This window comes from Oenanthe melanoleuca, chromosome 1 (assembly GCF_029582105.1).
Source record: "Oenanthe melanoleuca isolate GR-GAL-2019-014 chromosome 1, OMel1.0, whole genome shotgun sequence".
NCBI lineage: Eukaryota > Metazoa > Chordata > Aves > Passeriformes > Muscicapidae > Oenanthe > Oenanthe melanoleuca.
Window position 1 is genome coordinate 111,964,148 of NC_079333.1, and position 20,238 is coordinate 111,984,385.

Consider the following 20,238-nt stretch of genomic DNA (forward strand, 5'->3'; position numbering starts at 1 on the left):
GCAGAGAAAGGCGTCTGCCTGCAGCCGCCTGTCTGCGCCTGCCCGTTTCCCGCGCGCCCGCGGCGCCGCTGAGCCCACAGCCCGTGTCCGCACTCTCGGAAACCCCGCAGAAAATCGCGCCGCGGGGATCGCTGTCGGCGTCGCGGGCAGGCAGCCCACAAAACAGACTGGGGTCCTTCATTTTCCCGCCCTTTCTGACGCCAGATATAGAAGGTCAGGCGAGTACCGGCCGAGCCGCCATCTTGAGAGTGGCAAGACGTCACTTCCGCTTTTCCTGCTGCCATCTTTAGTACTGGCAGAGGCCACTTCCGGCCCGGCCTGCCATCTTTGTTGTGGTACCAGTAACGTCCTCACCATGTCAATTTCTAAGTCGCCTGCCTGAATCCGGCAACGACGCCGAAAAGAGCTCCGGCCGACGCTCGAGCGGCGGCAGGCACGGGCGGGGATGCTTGCCTCGGCCGGGCTCCTGCCGCAAGCGGCATCCGCAGCGTGGCGGCAGTCCTACAGGGCAGCGTCCCGGCACGCGCTCGCTCCCATCATCGGAAGGGCACGCGCGCAGCACCGCGCTGTGCCCACAGGACGGCAGCGCTGCCAGGGCGCCGGAGCGGCGGCGGCTGCAGTACCGCGCTGTGCCCACAAGGCGGCAGCACTGCGCCGAGCTCAGCCCGGGGCTGCGGCGCTTTGGGGACAGAGAGAGAAGCGAAGGCAAAAAGCAACGAGTCCCATCCCTTCAAAAAATCCTCCTAAAAGAATGCCCCCAAAACACCCCGACCAAAACTAAAAGAATCCCTGTCTCTAAGCGAATAATAGAAAAACCCCGTTAAATAAAAATCTATTAATATTTAATTTATATTCATATTTACAATCTATACACATTTTATATTTTCAATTAAGGTTGCATGATAACATATACACAATAATATTTTTATTATTTATTGTACACATATTTATACTGTTAAAATTCATTTCTATTTTATGCATATATCTTTATCTATTATATATGTGTATGTTTCTAATTTTATTTAAAAGCTCCACCTTTACCCAAATACAAACAAAAAACCCCTTTATTTTAAACTATATTTAAATGTTTCTATTTATATTTTTCATTTTTATGTCTGCAATCAATGTATCTATATTATAAATATATTATACCAGAAGTATATATTATTTATATCCTACGTTTATATTGATCTATATATTTATGTATTTACTTACATATATTCATGTATGCACAAATAATTCTACTTTTATGTCTTTATAAACTTATTGTATATTTGTGTATTTATTTTGCTTATATTAATTATAAAAAAACCTGCCTTTACCAAATAAAACCAAAAAAACCCATTGATTTTAAACTATATTATTTGCATATTTCTAATCTCATATATATAATTTATATTCATACACTATATATTTGCATTATTTATATATTTAATATAAAGTTGTTACTTCTATTTGTATATATTTTATATTTATATAAATATATTTTTATTTTTCTATTATTTTTGTTTTATATTTAGATTATCTATTAAAAAACCCTTCTCTAACCAAATAAAACATTTATTTAAGCTGTAGTTAGGTATTTTTTATATTTATATTTTCCTGCCTTCTCCACCCAGCCCTCCCTGTGAATGTTCTGGCACTCTTGGGTCCCTCTGGGGGACGGCACCCGGCACCACCCCCCCCCACTCCCCACTCACCTGCTCCTTCACCGCAGCGTGGCTCCCTCTCCTCGGGACCTTGGGGTGCCCCAAAGGACACGGGAGCCCCCGAGTCTCCACCCCCTGTCCCCCTCAGCCTTTTTTCCTCACCCCCAAAGAAGGCACACAACAACTACAACTGCCTCGGGCAGGAGCACGGCACTTTATTCGAGCCCTTCCCACGGTCCATCCCCCCAAAAAGGGACTCTGCTCACGCAAGGAAGTGGGGGACAGCCCCCAGAAGGGCTGAAATTCCTTCTCAGCCCCGCAGACACAGGCAACAAGGGGCAGAAGAGGAAGCACCAGCAGAGAGGACACAGCAAGAAAACTAAGATCAAGGCGCAGGATGAAATGGAAAAAAACAAAAAAATCCAAAAACACCTGGGATGGTGAATGGGCCGCACACAGAGAGGGATTAAAAAAGAACAGGGACAGCAAATGGGACACACCCGTGGGAACCACCGGCACGGGGAGCTCCACAGAGCCACACAGAATAAAACAGGAACACGAGCGAGGCACGGAGAAGGACGCAGAATGAAACACGGTGCCAAACACGCAGCAAGGACTGAGGGATACAAAGAGGGAAACAAGAACCCGCAGAGGAATCGACCGCGGCACGTGCCGGGGCGGGCAAACGCGGCCAAGGAGCAGCACAGGGACGGAGACAGAGAGGCACGGCCAGCAGGACAGAGGCTCACCAAGAGAGGGGACAGTCAGGGAGGAGCACTGGGCAGCAGGTGCACACAGGTACAGGCAAAGGGACAGTGACAGGGACAAAGAAACACAGTCACGGTGCAGGACAGAGGGACAAGGAGAGGAAGAAAGGAGAAATAAAGATGCAGGCAGCAAGTGAGACAGAGAGAGAGGCAAAAAGTAGGACAGAACAGGGAGAGGGATTGAGTAAGAGATATTATATAAATTTTGAGTATTCATTTCAAAAAAGAAAAAGAAGAACAAGAGAGAGTGAAGCAGTGAAAGGGAATGGGATGGGGAACACACAGGCCAAGAAAGGAACACAAAAGACACAGCGGACAGAGAGGAGAGAAGGGGTGGAAAATTGAATATAAAGCTGGAAGAGGAACAGCAGCAGACCCAGGAGTATTTATTACAGAGTGTGGCTGCTGAACCTGTCAGGAAAGCACCAGCTCCGACAGAACAGGGCACGGGCACGGCTCGGCCTGGGACTCATCGATTCACATCTGTCTCATAAAGGCCGTGATAAAACAGGAGGTGAAAGCTGAATGGTTGAAGTGCTGCAGCTTGGGTCCTGCTCAGCCCTCATCCCAGCCCGTGCTGCCAGTGAACACACTGATGCTCTTCTCAGCATCCAAATTCCTTCTTCAAGTTTCTTTAAGCTAGGGGAAGGAAAACAAACAAACAAACAAAAAACCCACACCAAAAACAACAACAAAAAATCCCAAAAGAAAACAAACAAACAAAAAACCCACAAATAACAATCCAGAACAAATCCGCAGCACCTTCAGCACCTTTTTGCATAACAAACTTGTACAATTATAACTTTTAAATTCTCTTCTTTGTATCTGAAGTTCCCCATACTCCCTAAAGCAGAGTAACAAACCAGGCATCAGTAAAGAAGGTGTCTGGGTTAAAAGACACTGAGCCTCCTGCCAACAAAATTATTTAGTGTTCACCTCTGCTACATCCAGCTGTAGCTAATTGTGTAGTTATGGTAATAGTGCCACAGGATTTGGAAGGAATTATGGTACGCAGAGCTAATACAAAAGATGCACTCTAAAAATGAGTGCAACAGGAAAATGAAATACTATTAAAATGATAAAATACTTGAACCTCGGGGGGGGGAAAAAAAAAGCTCAGTATCAAAGCTCTTTGTATTTTGCATGCACATTTCCATCTAAGAAAAGCATTTGCTGGTTACAATAGGCTTCTTCATAGCCTAATAGCAAACATGAAGTTTGCCTAACTCCATTTGAATCAGGGATATAAAAGCAGATCAAGCAAGTGACAAATGAGAGAGCTATTCCTAGACTGCAGCAGACACCAATAATGAATTATGAGCGGGTTCCAGCCTCAGCCTGGCATGGCTGGGTTTTTCCTTGGACCTGCCTCAATTAAACGAGTTTGGAGCTTTTGATGCCTGCAAGTTGGTGTTCTTCTCACTGGGGCAATTGGAAATAATTTCAGTATCATTAGAAAATTTTAGAAAAATCCAGCTAAAAGTTTCACCTCTGTCCCCTCTAAGTTATCCCAGTTTTCCCCAGCTAGGAGCTGCACAGAAGTGAGGCAGGGGAAATCACGTCAGGGAACAGCTGTAGAGTTAAAGGCAGAAAGAGAAGACTTATCAGCAAAGGGCAGGAAAGGGGAAAGGTTTCAGAAAAGATTTTGGTGGTCTAATTAATGATCATTTCTGATTCCCAGTGAGAAGAACACAAACTCACAGCCAGTCAGGCCTCACAGTCCCCTGTAGTGAGAGCTCAGTGCACATCCACAGAGGCAAGTCCAGCACCTGGAAGAAAAAAAAAAAAAAAAAAATGGACCAGAAGAAAAGGTGAATTATTTTGTTTCCAAGTTATTTCCAGTTCTTAAAGCCCTACCAGCATTTGCTCTTGGTTTTGGTTGGGTGAATCCCAGGCAGTGGGCACAGGCCATGCCATCTGTTCACCCTGGCACAAGTGGTGCTTGCACAAAGTGGGACCAGAGGTGAAGGTCAGAGCCAGCCCTGCTTCTGAATTCCAGGATAAGTTATACCAGCTGCCAAATGAGGGATTAAAAATACATAAGAATGAAACCAAAAGCATTAATGAGGCTCGTGGGATTCCATTACATTGCTGTCATAAAATTCATAAACAAGAGTTTTGAGCTTCTGATGAGAACAGTGCAGTTCTTCATTCGTATTAGTCACTGTGTGGGATTTGGGGTCTGTCTGGATTTCAAAGCCCTCATGGTGGCCCTGACACTGCTCAGGAGCTGGTAGGAAAGGAAAAGCACAGTCAGAGCTCCTGGCAGGCACAGGGCCACCATGAGGGCTTTAAAATCCCGAGATTGGATTGTGGAGGAATCATCTGGGACTTGGATTGTCCCTCTGGGTGATCACAGCCCAGTTTCTGTGATTTGTACAATTCCATACATTTGACTCCCAAAACTTCCCAGCCCGGGGGTTGAGCTGACAGGGCAGCACAAAGATTGTTCTCTGTGCAGCGCCCAGACTCGGGGCTCCCTCTCAGCTTTGCTACTTCCCGTGAATTATCCCACGGCCCCCAATTATCTGCTCAGTTCCTGCTGCCATAACCTCACAGTGCCTCACGGAGGGTGGATATTCCCGTGCAGAGCTGCCCCTTGAACGCCAGCTGTGCCAGGAACGGGCAGAGCGCCCAAGGAAGCTCAGCAGCATCGGGACAGGGACAGGCATCTGTTCCAAAGAATTGGCTATTTAAAGCCCTCATCCTCCAGCCCCGCCCATGTCCCTGGGGGCACTTGACAGAGCTGCCTGGAGTCCAGCTGATTTAGCCCCCCTGAGCCGGGGCTCCAGGTGATATTTTCAAGCAGGAGAAGGCAGGGCCGGGGGCGCTCCCGTCCCGTGCCAAGGCAGCTCCCCGTGCCCACGGGAGGACATCTCTCCCTGCAGCAGCTCAGCTCCTTTCAGAGCCTCTGCAAGTTCTTTCCCCTCAGCAAAGGGTGCACATCCCTGCCTTCAGCACACCTCCAGTGGGACCCACCTGGGAAAGCTTTCCATCCCTTCTGCACTTCCAGCTGGCTCCCTGGAAACTCCCACCTTCGTCCAAACAAAACTTCATCCCACCTGAACCTTTGATTTGAAGGCATCTCTGCAGGCTGTCGGTTGGCATTTAATAGCTGTGAGGGAAGACTGCCTTGGCTTTAGTGCTGCTGCTGCTGCTGAACGAGGCCTCAGGCGGGAAGGGAAGGGAAGGGAAGGCAATTGGGGTGGACAGGACATACCTGGCAGCTGCCTGGGAGCTCTGGGAGGCTGGAACCAGGAATTGCTGTCTGAGCCCCTCTGCACGCAGCCCGTGCCACCATCACCAGGACACGCCAGCTGCTCCTTGGGCTGCTTTTGGGCTGTCAGTGGCCTGTATCCAGGCTGAAGCATCTCCAGGAGCCTGCTCAGAGCAGCCCCTGGCCCGGGAGCCATGGGCAGCCCTTGAGCCGTGTCCGTGCCAGCGCCGGCCGGGCACCCAGCGCCCATCCCGGGCCGTGTGCTCGGCACGGGCAGGACGCTGCAGGCACAGCCCCTGCCCCGAGGGCCCATGGACAAGAGGTGCTGGATGCCTTTCGGGGACTCCTGGCCTCCTCCTGCCCCCTGTTCCCCGCAGCTGGGACACACAGAAACAACAAGGAGCATTGCTGGCAGTGAGTGGGAAGCACTGAGACCTCTGTGCAGCTTGCTGGAGCCAAGGATTCCCATCCTTGGGAGTTTCATACCTGTGATGCAGAGGGCTCAGTCAGTCGGAGCACAGTCCAGGTAGTGCCAAGGTTGTGAGTTCAATTCTCCCACGGGCCGTGTCCTCGAGAGTCGGATTTTAGGAACCCTCTCAATCCCAGTATATCCTGTGACCTGGAAGCAAAGGGGAAAAGCCGCAGCCGAATTTTAATAAAAGAGGCTTTGCCTTTGCAGAGCTTCTTGGAGTTGCAAAGCAAGGGAGAGGGGGAGCGTCGCACCTAGCAGGTGATGGAGAAGCAGCCCGAGCAGAACCGTGCCCGGCCCCGCCGAGCGGCTCCTCCCGCGCCCCAGCCCCGCTCGTTCCGCAGGGGTGCGCGGGCAGCAGCCCCGGGGCTGTGCGCACACGGGAACGGGGAGCCGGGCGCTGCTCCGCGCTCAGGGCTGCGGGGCCTCCTGCGGGACGGGGGCACCGGGAGCGCCGGGATTTGGGGCTCCCAGGGCTGGCACGGCGCTCCCCGCGCCCCGGCCGGGTCCAGCCGCGATGCAGCGTCTACACGGGGAGATCCCGCCGCCGTTCTTCCGGGCGCGGTTACCGGCAGAGCCCCGGCTCCCCGAGGCCACAGCGGGACCGTGTCCAGAGTGCCGCGGCCGCCGGAACGGAATGGGAGCGGCAGCGCCGGGCTCAGCCCCAGCGCCCGTCCGGGGCGGCTGCTGCTGCTGCCTGCGGCGATCCCGATCCCGGCCCCGCTACCCGCACCCTGCCTGCCCGGGGAGAGGCGGCACCGCCTGGAACCCCCAGCCAATACCGCCAAAACCTAGACCCGACCCTGGTCCTACCTGAGCGCCCCAGGATTCGCGCAGAACCGGGAGCTGTCCCTGGCACAGCGCTCCGACGAGGATCCCGCCGCATCCCAGCACGAGTGGTCCCGAATGGAACGGGCCGGGAGCGGATCGGCCGCATAGAAATAGGCCCCGGCCCGCGCAGCCGCACTGGGGCCCCGCGCACCTGAGTCGGGCCCGGCCCCGCCCCTCAATCCCCGCCCGGCCCCGCCCGCTCCCTCCCCGGCGCCCCGTCCTGCCCGGGCTGGGGCGGGGCCATCGCTCGCGGCCCGCCCCCTCTCCCGGGGCCGAAGCGGGGCTGTTCCCTGTTCCGGGTCCCCTCGGAGCCGGCACTGCCCAGCATTCCTCACCGGGGCTGGGGCTTCCAGCACAGCCCCCAGGGCATCCCGCTGCTTCCTCAAGCCCCCTTCAGCGGGATCAGTTTTTGGAGAGAGATACCCAAACCCAGCAGAGCTGGCTTTAACGGATCCGGGGGAATATCCCCTCTCCCCATCTCACCCAATTGCCGCTGCCAAAAGCCAGCCTGAGGATCAGCTCCCTATCCCCTCAATCTCTGCAAGGAATCGGATTTCTCAATCCGGCAGGGCAGCAATGCTGTTCTCCTCGCCGGAGATCCGGATTGCAGCGGCGTCCCCGCCGGCGCTGCCCGGATGGAGCGGGGAGCGGGGGGTGTGTGTGAATAGAGGGGAGGGTGACGCCGAGTTCGGGCTGCGAGAGCGGCCGCGGCTGCGAGCGTGGGAAGGGCGGCAGTGCTGCCGCCTTGTGGGCACAGCGCGGTACTGCAGCCACCCCCGAGCCGGCGCTCTGGCAGTGCTCGGCAGCGGCTGCAGTACCGCGCTGTGCCCACAAGGCGGCGTTAGCGGCGGGTGCGCAGCCAGGGCTGGGGCGGGGCAGGGTGGTGCCTGGGGAGGATCCCAGGGGGACGGACACGGGAGGGACAGGGTCAGCGCTGGGCTAAACCCCCAAAAACATTCTAAAAAAAACCCCAAAATTTAAAAAAAAATTTTAAAATCCCAGAAAAAACTTTTAAAAATCCCTTCAAAATACCCTCAAAGAACTTTAAAACCCCTCAAACACCCCAAAACCCCTTTAAAAACCGGGGGGCGGGGCCACGTGATCACCTCGGCAGACACGTAAACCGAGGGGCGGGGTTCGCTTCAGGGTCCATTGCTCTGGGCGTTAACAATCGAGCGCCGAGCACTCGATCGATCGGCAGGCACGAGCAATCGAGGGCCGAGCAATCGATCGCTCGGCAGGCACGAGCAATCGAGCGCCGAGCAATCGATCGCTCGGCAGGCACGAGCAATCGAGCGCCGAGCAATCGATCGCTCGGCAGGCATGAGCAATCGATCGCCGAGCAATCGAGCGGCAGGCATGAGCAATCGATCGCCGAGCAATCGAGCGGCAGGCATGACCAATCGAGAGCCGAGCAATGGATCGGGAGGCATTACTAATCGATCATCGAGCGATCGATCGGCAGGCATCACTAATTGATCGCCGAGCAATCGATCATAACAAAGGCCGGAGAGCCCGAGCACCCGCAGCGAGCTCAGCCCGAGCAAATGGCGGCCGAGCCAATTACCTGGAGTTAAATCACCTCGGCCACGCCCCGCGCAGCCGCACTGAGACCCCGCGCACCTGTGCCGGGCCCGGCCCCGCCCCTGAATCACCTCACGGCCCCGCACCTGGATCCCCGCCCGGTACCGCCCGCGGTACCGCCGTCGGTACCGCCCTTGGTACCGCCCCCGGTACCGCCTTCGGTGCCGCCTCCGGTATCGACCCCGGTACCGCCCTCGGTACCGCCCCAAGTAACGCCCTCGGCCCCGCCCCCGGTACCGCCCCCGGCAGTACAGGACCCCGGCAGAGAAAGGCGCCCGCCCGTTTCCCGCGCGCCCGCGGCGCCGCTGAGCCCACAGCCCGTGTCCGCACTCTCGGAAACCCCGCAGAAAATCGCAGCCGCGGGGATCGGTGTCGGCGTCGCGGGCAGGCAGCCCAAAATAACAGACTGGGGTCCTTCATTTTCCCGCCCTTTCTGACGCCAGATATAGAAGGTCAGGCGAGTACCGGCCGAGCCGCCATCTTGAGAGTGGCAAGACGTCACTTCCGCTTTTCCTGCTGCCATCTTTAGTACTGGCAGAGGCCACTTCCGGCCCGGCTGCCATCTTTGTTGTGGTACCCGTAACGCCCCTCACCATGTCAATTTCTAAGTCGCCTGCCTGAATCCGGCAACGACGCCGAAAAGAGCTCCGGCCGACGCTCGAGCGGCGGCAGGCACGGGCGGGGATGCTTGTCTCGGCCGGGCTCCTGCCGCAAGCGGCATCCGCAGCGTGGCGGCAGTCCTACAGGGCAGCGTCCCGGCACGCGCTCGCTCCCATCATCGGAAGGGCACGCGCGCAGCACCGCGCTGTGCCCACAGGACGGCAGCGCTGCCAGGGCGCCGGAGCGGCGGCGGCTGCAGTACCGCGCTGTGCCCACAAGGCGGCGTTAGCGGCGGGTGCGCAGCCAGGGCTGGGGCGCGGGGCAGGGGCGGGGCTGGGGCGCGGGGCAGGGGCGGGGCTGGGGGAGCGTCCCAGGGGGACGGACACGGAAGGGACGGGATCAGCGCTGGGGATGGCCTCAGGGTCCCTCGGGAGGGACGGGATCAGCGCTGGGGATGGCCTCAGGGTCTCTCGGGAGGGACGGGATCAGCGCTGGGGATGGCCTCAGGGTCCCTCGGGAAGGACAGGATCAGCGCTGGGGATGGCCTCAGGGTCCCTCGGGAGGGACGGGATCAGCGCTGGGGATGGCCTCAGGGTCCCTCCGGAGGCGCTCGGGCACAGGAGATGCCGTGATGTGCAGGTGACACCCTGGGGCCCCCACGTGTCGAGGGACCGGGGCTGGGGTTGTGACGGGCTGGGCTTGGGTGAGTGACAGGCGTGGTGGTGCACCGAGAAATTGGCTAGTTAGCTAAATATTGAATTAACTGCCCAACTAACTAATAACTACTTTCATTAGTACTCCAGAGTAGGCATGTAATGTTCAATCAAGGTAATTATTAGTCACTGCCATCTGGAGTATTAATGAGGGGCCCTAACCTGGCATATATGAAAAAGGAGAAAAAATATGTATGTCTGGTGCAGCAGTAGAAAATTTCAGGCTCCTGAGGTGTAAATAATTTTATTTAAATAATAACATAAGGTTTTTTGGTGTTTTGGTTTTTTTTTTTACTTGCAAGGAGCCTGAAAATTTGTACTGCTGTTTTTTAAATTGTACAGCTAGAAAGGAAAAGAAAGTTAGAAAAGGTTAGAGAGAAAAAAAAAGAAAAAGAAAGAGTGAAAAAGAAAAAAACCAGAGTTAGAGACTACTAGAAACAGGGAAAGAGAAATAGAGTCAGACAGAAATAGAGAGAAAAGAAATCCAGAGAAAAAGAAAGAGAGAAAAAGAAATAGAGTTAATGCTACAGCAAATATGAAAAAGAAAGACAGGAGCCAAGGGGAAGACGTGGGGTATCTTGACTAGGGGCGACTTAACTTTATTGAATGAATGTTTTTATTCACAGCAAAAGACAGCAAGGTGTACAAAGGCAAGTACAGGTACCAATTTAATTACAGATACACTCCATGGACACGCTGCTAAAGGTGAATTTACACACAGAGCCTTTTTTTCCCCACTTTGAATCCACATGGGCCCACCTCTCTCCTCCCAAGTGCAAACAGCTCTTTATGGTCCAGAGATCCTCAAATAAATAGAACAATGTGCCAGCCCAGTGAAATGCTACTGCCAGGAATGACCCAGGTAAGGCAAACAGGGGCACTTCCCCTTAGGCATCCCCAAACCCTGAGCAAGCAGGGAGGCTGCCCAGAGCCTGCTGTGACATCCCCAGCTTCCTCTGCCTTAGATGTGGGCAGAGAGCTCCTGCTTCCCAGGCTGCCCACCCCTGAGCCCAGGAGCAGGCAGGGGCTGCTGCTCCTCCAGCTGTGCCCCAGTCAGGCATTTCCTGCAGGATCCCGCAGCTCTACTTACTGGGCCTGTGGATGATGGCTGGGTTCTGCAGCCTGGGCTCTTCCCACTGGGTCATTTTCTTATCTGCAAATAACAAAAGAAATGATCCCATGGCTTCTCTGCTACCACACCGTCAATTTCTCTTGGTTTTTCTCTCCCTAGCACTGCTCAGCTCTGTCAGGGTTAGCAAAGGCTTGTGTCTCCCCACCCTCCCCAGCCCCAACACACTGTTAAGCTGAAAACATCCACTCAAAAACACAGAAGCACCCCAGAACCCAGGGAATCTGCACTGCTTTGATGGCAACGTCTGCAGGAGTGAGTGACACGTTCATTGGAACGTGGGCTGGGATTGGAGACACGGCCTGGTGGGTAAAGGAACCCAAAGTTTTTGGCAATGACACCCCAAGTTACTGTTTGGAAATTCTGCACAGACAGCTGAGGTATCACACTTCTAAATCTGGAGGGAGTAACATTTTTCCTAGACTCTGATTTAATGAGAAGGTGAAGGGGGCAGAACTGTCCTGTTTTGGTGCAAGAGAATCACCCAGCAAGGAGCAGTGGAGATGCTGGCAGTGGCACAGCACAGCCCACTTCTTTCCATCTACAGCTCTGAGGAGCACCAGGAGGATGACAGGAAAGCTTCTACAGGACCATGCTGGGACTGCCCTTCCCTGCCTCCAGACAGCTGCTCCTCCCAGGATCCTGAACACGGGATCACAACAAAACAACGGGGTTGCAACCAGAAGACAACGCTCCAGACCCACCCGGGTGCCACCTGCAATGGCAAGGTGCTGGTCACCCTGGGCTGCCACCCTCTGCTGCTACAGACACTCCTCTGCGTCAGGAGCTGGGCAGCAGCAGTCAGACTGCATTTTCCTTGTTCCTACAACTGGAAAAGCCCTCTAAGTTTGAGCATCCCAAGCTGCTTTAAGGGGGACTGGGATCTGAAAGGTGTCATTCAGCAAATGTTACCTGGAGAAAATTCTGAAGGACTGCAAGCACATTGCAAGACATTTGATCTATTAGTTAATTTAACAGTAAAATACTACTTTATTTCCCTTCACACATTAAAGTGATTTATCCCTTGTGGAAAAGCTGAGGAGGGCTGCCAGCCTGAGACCCCAGAGCTGCTGCCAAGGTGGGGCACCCAGCACAGCCCTTTGCCTTTCCAACACCCTCCACTGGAATCCCCTTCTACAGAGTTCTTGGTCACCTTGACACCAGCAGCCACAAATCACAGCGCCAGTTCTGTGTGAAATCACAGGTAACACAGCTGGAAATGACTGACAGTGGGTCAGCTCTTGGCCCTCTCTACCCTCAGAGTGTGCAGCGACACCAACAAATCTCCGTCTGAGTTTCTTCTCAGAGTCTTACAGGGACTTCACGTCAAAAATGCTGTTCCAGGGCTACAAGGGTCTGGCATGAACCACTCCACCTGGAACTGCAGCTCAGGATTCTCTGCCTGATCCCAAGTGCACATGGATAACAAGTTCATTCTTTTTGAAGAGTATTTTCAAAAGTCTCAACACTCTCAAAAATTTCAGAACTTTGAGTCTTCCCACCACTACAGTTCTCTGTCAGAAACCAGGCTCTCAGGCCTTTGAGGAGTCCCTCTCCTGCCTTTCCAAGGGCCCCACTATTTCCCTGAAGTTGGGACCCCCTGCCACACAGAGAACTCTCAGAGCCAGACATTCCCAATGCTGATGGCATCACAAGGGTTACTCCAGCTGGGATTTGGGCACTCCTGTCAATACATCACAGAGTGAAATAACTCTTGTCCAGGTGAGAGTATTTTTCATGCCCTTTCCAACCAAAACTCTACTAATAATTGCCATTCTGAGTTACACTTTGCCATTCTCCTTGCACAGCCTCTCCCTGCACACTGCAGGGGCCATTTGCCAGGCTCACTGTGACTTCCCATCCCATCCCAGTGAGCCCCTCTGCCCTCTCCTGCCCTGCTGCTTCCTGCTGAACTAAGGAGTTCTCCTCCCTAACTCCCTGTGCGTGTCACTGATGCAGATGGTGAATAGCACCGTGTGCTGCTGGATGTGGACAGACTTTGAGGGGAACCCACTGATGGTATCCATGCCCCTTGTGCGTGAATCACTGCCAGCTGCCCAGAAAATGGCTGCAGAAGGGCTGTTTTCCCTCCTGATCCCGTCCAACACGTGGCTGGTAGGTGCCTGGGAGCTGCCAGGAAGGCAGAAGTGTGTGTGTGCTGCAGGGAGCAGTGTGCCCATGGGGTGAGGTGACAGGGCAGCTGGGGCACACAGAGCCAGGGAAGGGCTCAGGGGCACCCCACAGAGCCGGGGAAGGGCTCAGGGGCGTGCCAGAATTGTTTTCCCAGGGGCCTTTGGCCCTCTGCTGTGAGACAGTTGGGCTGTACTAAAATGGCACTTGCCATACGAGGTGGAGGTGCCACTCTTTGTGGAGCTGTGAGGTGCATTGTCCCACCCATGTTGTGTTTGTTTCTACAGGGGTATCAGAGCACTTATTAAAGGGAAATGGGGCACACTGAGTAATTCAAGATAAACACACAGTAGCATTGTCACAGGAACTTCACCCTGTGCCTTAGATTTTGCCTATTTATGTATCCTTAACACAGCAGGACTAAATCAATTGATAAATGCATATCTTTGTAGCCTGCAGTGCTCAAGGCTTCCCTCCCCTATTCCTGCTCCTCCTGCACCCCTCACCACGCTTCCTAACTAGTGAAATTAAGTTCTGGTGAAAGTTTTGGAAAAAGAAGCGTAGAAACAAGTGCTTACTTGTTACAAGCTCTACTATGAGTTTTCCCCAGCTAGGAGCAGCACAGAAGTGAGACAGGGGCAATGACATCAGGGAACAGCTGTAGAGTTAAAGGCAGAAAGAAAAGACTTACCAGCAAAGGGCAGGAAAGGGGAAAGGTTTCAGAAAAGATTTCTGTGGTCTAATTAATGATCATTTCTGATTCTCCTGTGAGAAGAACACAAACTCACAGCCAGTCAGGCCTCACAGTCCTCTGTAGTGAGAGTTCAGCACACATCCCAGAGGCAAGTCCAGCACCTGAAACAAAAAAAAAAAAAAAAAAAAAAAGAAAAAGGTGACAGGGCAGCACAAAGATTGTTCTCTGTGCAGCGCCCAGACTCGGGGCTCGCTCTCAGCTTTGCTAGTTCCCGTGAATTATCCCACAGCCCCCAATTATCTGCTCAGTTCCTGCTGCCATACCCTCACAGTGCCTCACGGAGGGTGGATATTCCCGTGCAGAGCTGCCCCTTGAACGCCAGCTGTGCCAGGAACGGGCAGAGCGTCCAAGGAAGCTCAGCAGCATCGGGACAGGGACAGGCATCTGTTCCAAAGAATTGGCTATTTAAAGCCCTCATCCCCCAGCCCCGCCCATGTCCCTGGGGGCACTTGACAGAGCTGCCTGGAGTCCAGCTGATTTAGCCCCCCTGAGCCGGGGCTCCAGGTGATATTTTCAAGCAGGAGAAGGCAGGGCCGGGGGCGCTCCCGTCCCGTGCCAAGGCAGCTCCCCGTGCCCACGGGAGGACATCTCTCCCTGCAGCAGCTCAGCTCCTTTCAGAGCCTCAGCAAGTTCTTTTCCCTCAGCAAAGGGTGCACATCCCTGCCTTCAGCACACCTCCAGTGGGACCCACCTGGGAAAGCTTTCCATCCCTTCTGCACTTCCAGCTGGCTCCCTGGAAACTCCCACCTTCGTCCAAACAAAACTTCATCCCACCTGAACCTTTGATTTGAAGGCATCTCTGCAGGCTGTCGGTTGGCATTTAATAGCTGTGAGGGAAGACTGCCTTGGCTTTAGTGCTGCTGCTGCTGCTGAACGAGGCCTCAGGCAGGAAGGGAAGGGAAGGCAATTGGGGTGGACAGGACATACCTGGCAGCTGCCTGGGAGCTCTGGGAGGCTGGAACCAGGAATTGCTGTCTGAGCCCCTCTGCACGCAGCCCGTGCCACCATCACCAGGACACGCCAGCTGCTCCCTTGGGCTGCTTTTGGGCTGTCAGTGGCCTGTATCCAGGCTGAAGCATCTCCAGGAGCCTGCTCAGAGCAGCCCCTGGCCCGGGAGCCATGGGCAGCCCTTGAGCCGTGTCCGTGCCAGCGCCGGCCGGGCACCCAGCGCCCATCCCGGGCCGTGTGCTCGGCACGGGCAGGACGCTGCAGGCACAGCCCCTGCCCCGAGGGCCCATGGACAAGAGGTGCTGGATGCCTTTCGGGGACTCCTGGCCTCCTCCTGCCCCCTGTTCCCCGCAGCTGGGACACACAGAAACAACAAGGAGCATTGCTGGCAGTGAGTGGGAAGCACTGAGACCTCTGTGCAGCTTGCTTGTGCAGCCAAGGATTCCCATCCTTGGGAGTTTCATACCTGTGATGCAGAGGGCTCAGTCAGTCGGAGCACAGTCCAGGTAGTGCCAAGGTTGTGAGTTCAATTCTCCCACGGGCCGTGTCCTCGAGAGTCGGATTTTAGGAACCCTCTCAATCCCAGTATATCCTGTGACCTGGAAGCAAAGGGGAAAAGCCGCAGCCGAGTTTTAATAAAAGAGGTTTTGCCATCGCAGAGCTTCTTGGAGTTGCAAAGCAAGGGAGAGGGGGAGCATCCCATCTGGCAGGTGAATGAGAAACAGCCCGAGCGGAACCGTGCCCGGCCCCGCCGAGCGGCTCCTCCCGCGCCCCAGCCCCGCTCGTTCCGCAGGGGTGCGCGGGCAGCAGCCCCGGGGCTGTGCGCGCACGGGAACGGGGAGCCGGGCGCTGCTCCGCGCTCAGGGCTGCGGGGCCTCCGCGGGACGGGGGCACCGGGAGCGCCGGGATTTGGGGCTCCAGGGCTGGCACGGCGCTCCCCGCGCCCCGGCCGGGTCCAGCCGCTCCGGCTCTCCGGCCTTTATTATGCGGCGCCCCGACCCCCGCGGGGCGGGGGAAAGAGGAAAAGCGGGCACGGAGGATGGGAATGGGGGACAGACGGGGCGGTCGGGGTGGGTGACCAAGGACCGAGGGCGGGGGGCGCCGGGGTGTGCGGGGCAGCGGGGACAGGGGACAGGGGAAGGGGCGCTGGGGGGGGGAATGGGAGAGCGGAGGAAGGAGGGGAGGCGGAATTGGGGGGGGGGGGGGGGAACGGGAGCAGGGAGAGGGAACAGGGACAGGTGTGGTGGGAAGAGAAGGGAATGGGAGGGTGGAGGAAGGAGGGGAGGATTGAATGAGGGGAATGGGAGCAGGGAGAGGGAACGGGGGGCCCAGGGTTGGGGGGAAGGAAGGGTAGAAGCAGGAGCAGGAGGAGAAAGGAATAGAACAGGGTAGGGTAGGGTGTGTATAGGTATATACACACCTATAGGGAGGGAACAGCGGGAAACAGCCAGGGGAGAAGGGACGGAGAGGAGAGACACAGGGATGAGAGGAGCAGGGAGGGCTCGGGCTGCGGAGGGAAGCGGGACGGGGAGGGAAAGGCCGGGGGCGGAGAGGGACGGGGGACCCAGGAGGGGAACAGGAGAGGGGAGCGGGGTAGGGACAGGAGAGGGAGAATGGGGGGGACAGGTTGGGGGGAGAAGAAAAGAAAAGGAACACGGGGAGGAGGGAGGAAAGGTAGAGAGAGAAACAGGAGGAGAGGCCGAAAGGGGAGGGAAAGAGTCGGTTTGAGGAGGAGAGAGAAAGGCGGGAAAGGGCAGAAAAAGAAGGTGAACACGAGGAGGAGGGGGAGAGGGCTTTGAGAGGAAGGAAAGCAGAAATCCAACCTGTCCCTGTGCGCGGAGCTCCAACGCAGCCACCGATCCTGCAAGGAGCTCAGCCTGAGCAAATGGGGGCCGAGCCAATTACCTGGAGTTCAATCACCTCGGCCACGCCCCGCGCAGCCGCACCGAGACCCCGCGCACCTGTGCCGGGCCCGGCCCCGCCCCTGGATCACCTCACGGCCCCGCACCTGGATCCCCGCCCGGTACCGCCCCCGGTACCGCCGTGGGTACCGCCCCCGGTACCGCCGTCGCTGCCGCCGTCGCTGCCGCCCTTGGTACCGCCCCTGGTACCGCCCCCGGTACCGCCTTCGGTACCGCCCCCGGCAGTACAGGACCCCGGCAGAGAAAGGCGTCTGCCTGCAGCCGCCTGTCTGCGCCTGCCCGTTTCCCGCGCGCCCGCGGCGCCGCTGAGCCCACAGCCCGTGTCCGCACTCTCGGAAACCCCGCAGAAAATCGCGCCGCGGGGATCCGTGTCGGCGTCGCGGGCAGGCAGCCCACAAAACAGACTGGGGTCCTTCATTTTCCCGCTCTTTCTGACGCCAGATCTAGAAGGTCAGGCGAGTACCGGCCGAGCCGCCATCTTGAGAGTGGCAAGACGTCACTTCCGCTTTTCCTGCTGCCGTCTTTAGTACTGGCAGAGGCCACTTCCGGCCCGGCTGCCATCTTTGTTGTGGTACCAGTAACGTCCTCACCATGTCAATTTCTAAGTCGCCTGCCTGAATCCGGCAACGACGCCGAAAAGAGCTCCGGCCGACGCTCGAGCGGCGGCAGGCACGGGCGGGGATGCTTGCCTCGGCCGGGCTCCTGCCGCAAGCGGCATCCGCAGCGTGGCGGCAGTCCTACAGGGCAGCGTCCCGGCACGCGCTCGCTCCCATCATCGGAAGGGCACGCGCGCAGCACCGCGCTGTGCCCACAGGACGGCAGCGCTGCCAGGGCGCCGGAGCGGCGGCGGCTGCAGTACCGCGCTGTGCCCACAAGGCGGCAGCACTGCGCCGAGCTCAGCCCGGGGCTGCGGCGCTTTGGGGACAGAGAGAGAAGCGAAGGCAAAAAGCAACGAGTCCCATCCCTTCAAAAAATCCTCCTAAAAGAATGCCCCCAAAACACCCCGACCAAAACTAAAAGAATCCCTGTCTCTAAGCGAATAATAGAAAAACCCCGTTAAATAAAAATCTATTAATATTTAATTTATATTCATATTTACAATCTATACACATTTTATATTTTCAATTAAGGTTGCATGATAACATATACACAATAATATTTTTATTATTTATTGTACACATATTTATACTGTTAAAATTCATTTCTATTTTATGCATATATCTTTATCTATTATATATGTGTATGTTTCTAATTTTATTTAAAAGCTCCACCTTTACCCAAATACAAACAAAAAACCCCTTTATTTTAAACTATATTTAAATGTTTCTATTTATATTTTTCATTTTTATGTCTGCAATCAATGTATCTATATTATAAATATATTATACCAGAAGTATATATTATTTATATCCTACGTTTATATTGATCTATATATTTATGTATTTACTTACATATATTCATGTATGCACAAATAATTCTACTTTTATGTCTTTATAAACTTATTGTATATTTGTGTATTTATTTTGCTTATATTAATTATAAAAAAACCTGCCTTTACCAAATAAAACCAAAAAAAACCCATTGATTTTAAACTATATTATTTGCATATTTCTAATCTCATATATATAATTTATATTCATACACTATATATTTGCATTATTTATATATTTAATATAAAGTTGTTACTTCTATTTGTATATATTTTATATTTATATAAATATATTTTTATTTTTCTATTATTTTTGTTTTATATTTAGATTATCTATTAAAAAACCCTTCTCTAACCAAATAAAACATTTATTTAAGCTGTAGTTAGGTATTTTTTATATTTATATTTTCCTGCCTTCTACACCCAGCCCTCCCTGTGAATGTTCTGGCACTCTTGGGTCCCTCTGGGGGACGGCACCCGGCACCACCCCCCCCACTCCCCACTCAGCTGCTCCTTCACCGCAGCGTGGCTCCCTCTCCTCGGGACCTTGGGGTGCCCCAAAGGACACGGGAGCCCCCGAGTCTCCACCCCCTGTCCCCCTCAGCCTTTTTTCCTCACCCCCAAAGAAGGCACACAACAACTACAACTGCCTCGGGCAGGAGCACGGCACTTTATTCGAGCCCTTCCCACGGTCCATCCCCCCAAAAAGGGACTCTGCTCACGCAAGGAAGTGGGGGACAGCCCCCAGAAGGGCTGAAGTTCCTTCTCAGCCCCGCAGACACAGGCAACAAGGGGCAGAAGAGGAAGCACCAGCAGAGAGGACACAGCAAGAAAACTAAGATCAAGGCGCAGGATGAAATGGAAAAAAACAAAAAAATCCAAAAACACCTGGGATGGTGAATGGGCCGCACACAGAGAGGGATTAAAAAAGAACAGGGACAGCAAATGGGACACACCCGTGGGAACCACCGGCACGGGGAGCTCCACAGAGCCACACAGAATAAAACAGGAACACGAGCGAGGCACGCAGAAGGACGCAGAATGAAACACGGTGCCAAACACGCAGCAAGGACTGAGGGATACAAAGAGGGAAACAAGAACCCGCAGAGGAATCGACCGCGGCACGTGCCGGGGCGGGCAAACGCGGCCAAGGAGCAGCACAGGGACGGAGACAGAGAGGCACGGCCAGCAGGACAGAGGCTCACCAAGAGAGGGGACGGTCAGGGAGGAGCACTGGGCAGCAGGTGCACACAGGTACAGGCAAAGGGACAGTGACAGGGACAAAGAAACACAGTCACGGTGCAGGACATGAGGGACAAGGAGAGGAAGAAAGGAGAAATAAAGATGCAGGCAGCAAGTGAGACAGAGAGAGAGGCAAAAAGTAGGACAGAACAGGGAGAGGGATTGAGTAAGAGATATTATATAAATATTGAGTATTCATTTCAAAAAAGAAAAAGAAGAACAAGAGAGAGTGAAGCAGTGAAAGGGAATGGGATGGGGAGCACACAGGCCAAGAAAGGAACACAAAAGACACAGCGGACAGAGAGGAGAGAAGGGGTGGAAAATTGAATATAAAGCTGGAAGAGGAACAGCAGCAGACCCAGGAGTATTTATTACAGAGTGTGGCTGCTGAACCTGTCAGGAAAGCACCAGCTCCGACAGAACAGGGCACGGGCACGGCTCGGCCTGGGACTCATCGATTCACATCTGTCTCATAAAGGCCGTGATAAAACAGGAGGTGAAAGCTGAATGGTTGAAGTGCTGCAGCTTGGGTCCTGCTCAGCCCTCATCCCAGCCCGTGCTGCCAGTGAACACACTGATGCTCTTCTCAGCATCCAAATTCCTTCTTCAAGTTTCTTTAAGCTAGGGGAAGGAAAACAAACAAACAAACAAAAAAACCACACCAAAAACAACAACAAAAAATCCCAAAAGAAAACAAACAAACAAAAAACCCACAAATAACAATCCAGAACAAATCCGCAGCACCTTCAGCACCTTTTTGCATAACAAACTTGTACAATTATAACTTTTAAATTCTCTTCTTTGTATCTGAAGTTCCCCATACTCCCTAAAGCAGAGTAACAAACCAGGCATCA

General features: G+C 54.2%; 1 protein-coding gene and 1 long non-coding RNA gene across 3 annotated transcripts in view; one reads left to right on the plus strand and one right to left on the minus strand.

The window, feature by feature from the left end:
• LOC130253510 (uncharacterized) overlaps positions 1 to 20,238 on the plus strand; it is a 137,305-nt gene that overhangs the window by 49,799 nt on the left and 67,268 nt on the right. The window lies entirely within an intron of this gene.
• Positions 5,352 to 7,683, minus strand: LOC130252781 (uncharacterized). Of its 2 annotated transcripts, XR_008840435.1 has the most exons (4): positions 6,916 to 7,683; positions 6,120 to 6,252; positions 5,637 to 6,010; positions 5,352 to 5,531 (listed from the first exon to the last, which is right to left on the minus strand). It is a non-coding gene; the product is annotated as an uncharacterized LOC130252781 (long non-coding RNA). The 2 variants fall into 2 exon arrangements; XR_008840436.1 differs by lacking the exon at positions 5,637 to 6,010 and having other exon boundaries at positions 6,916 to 7,676.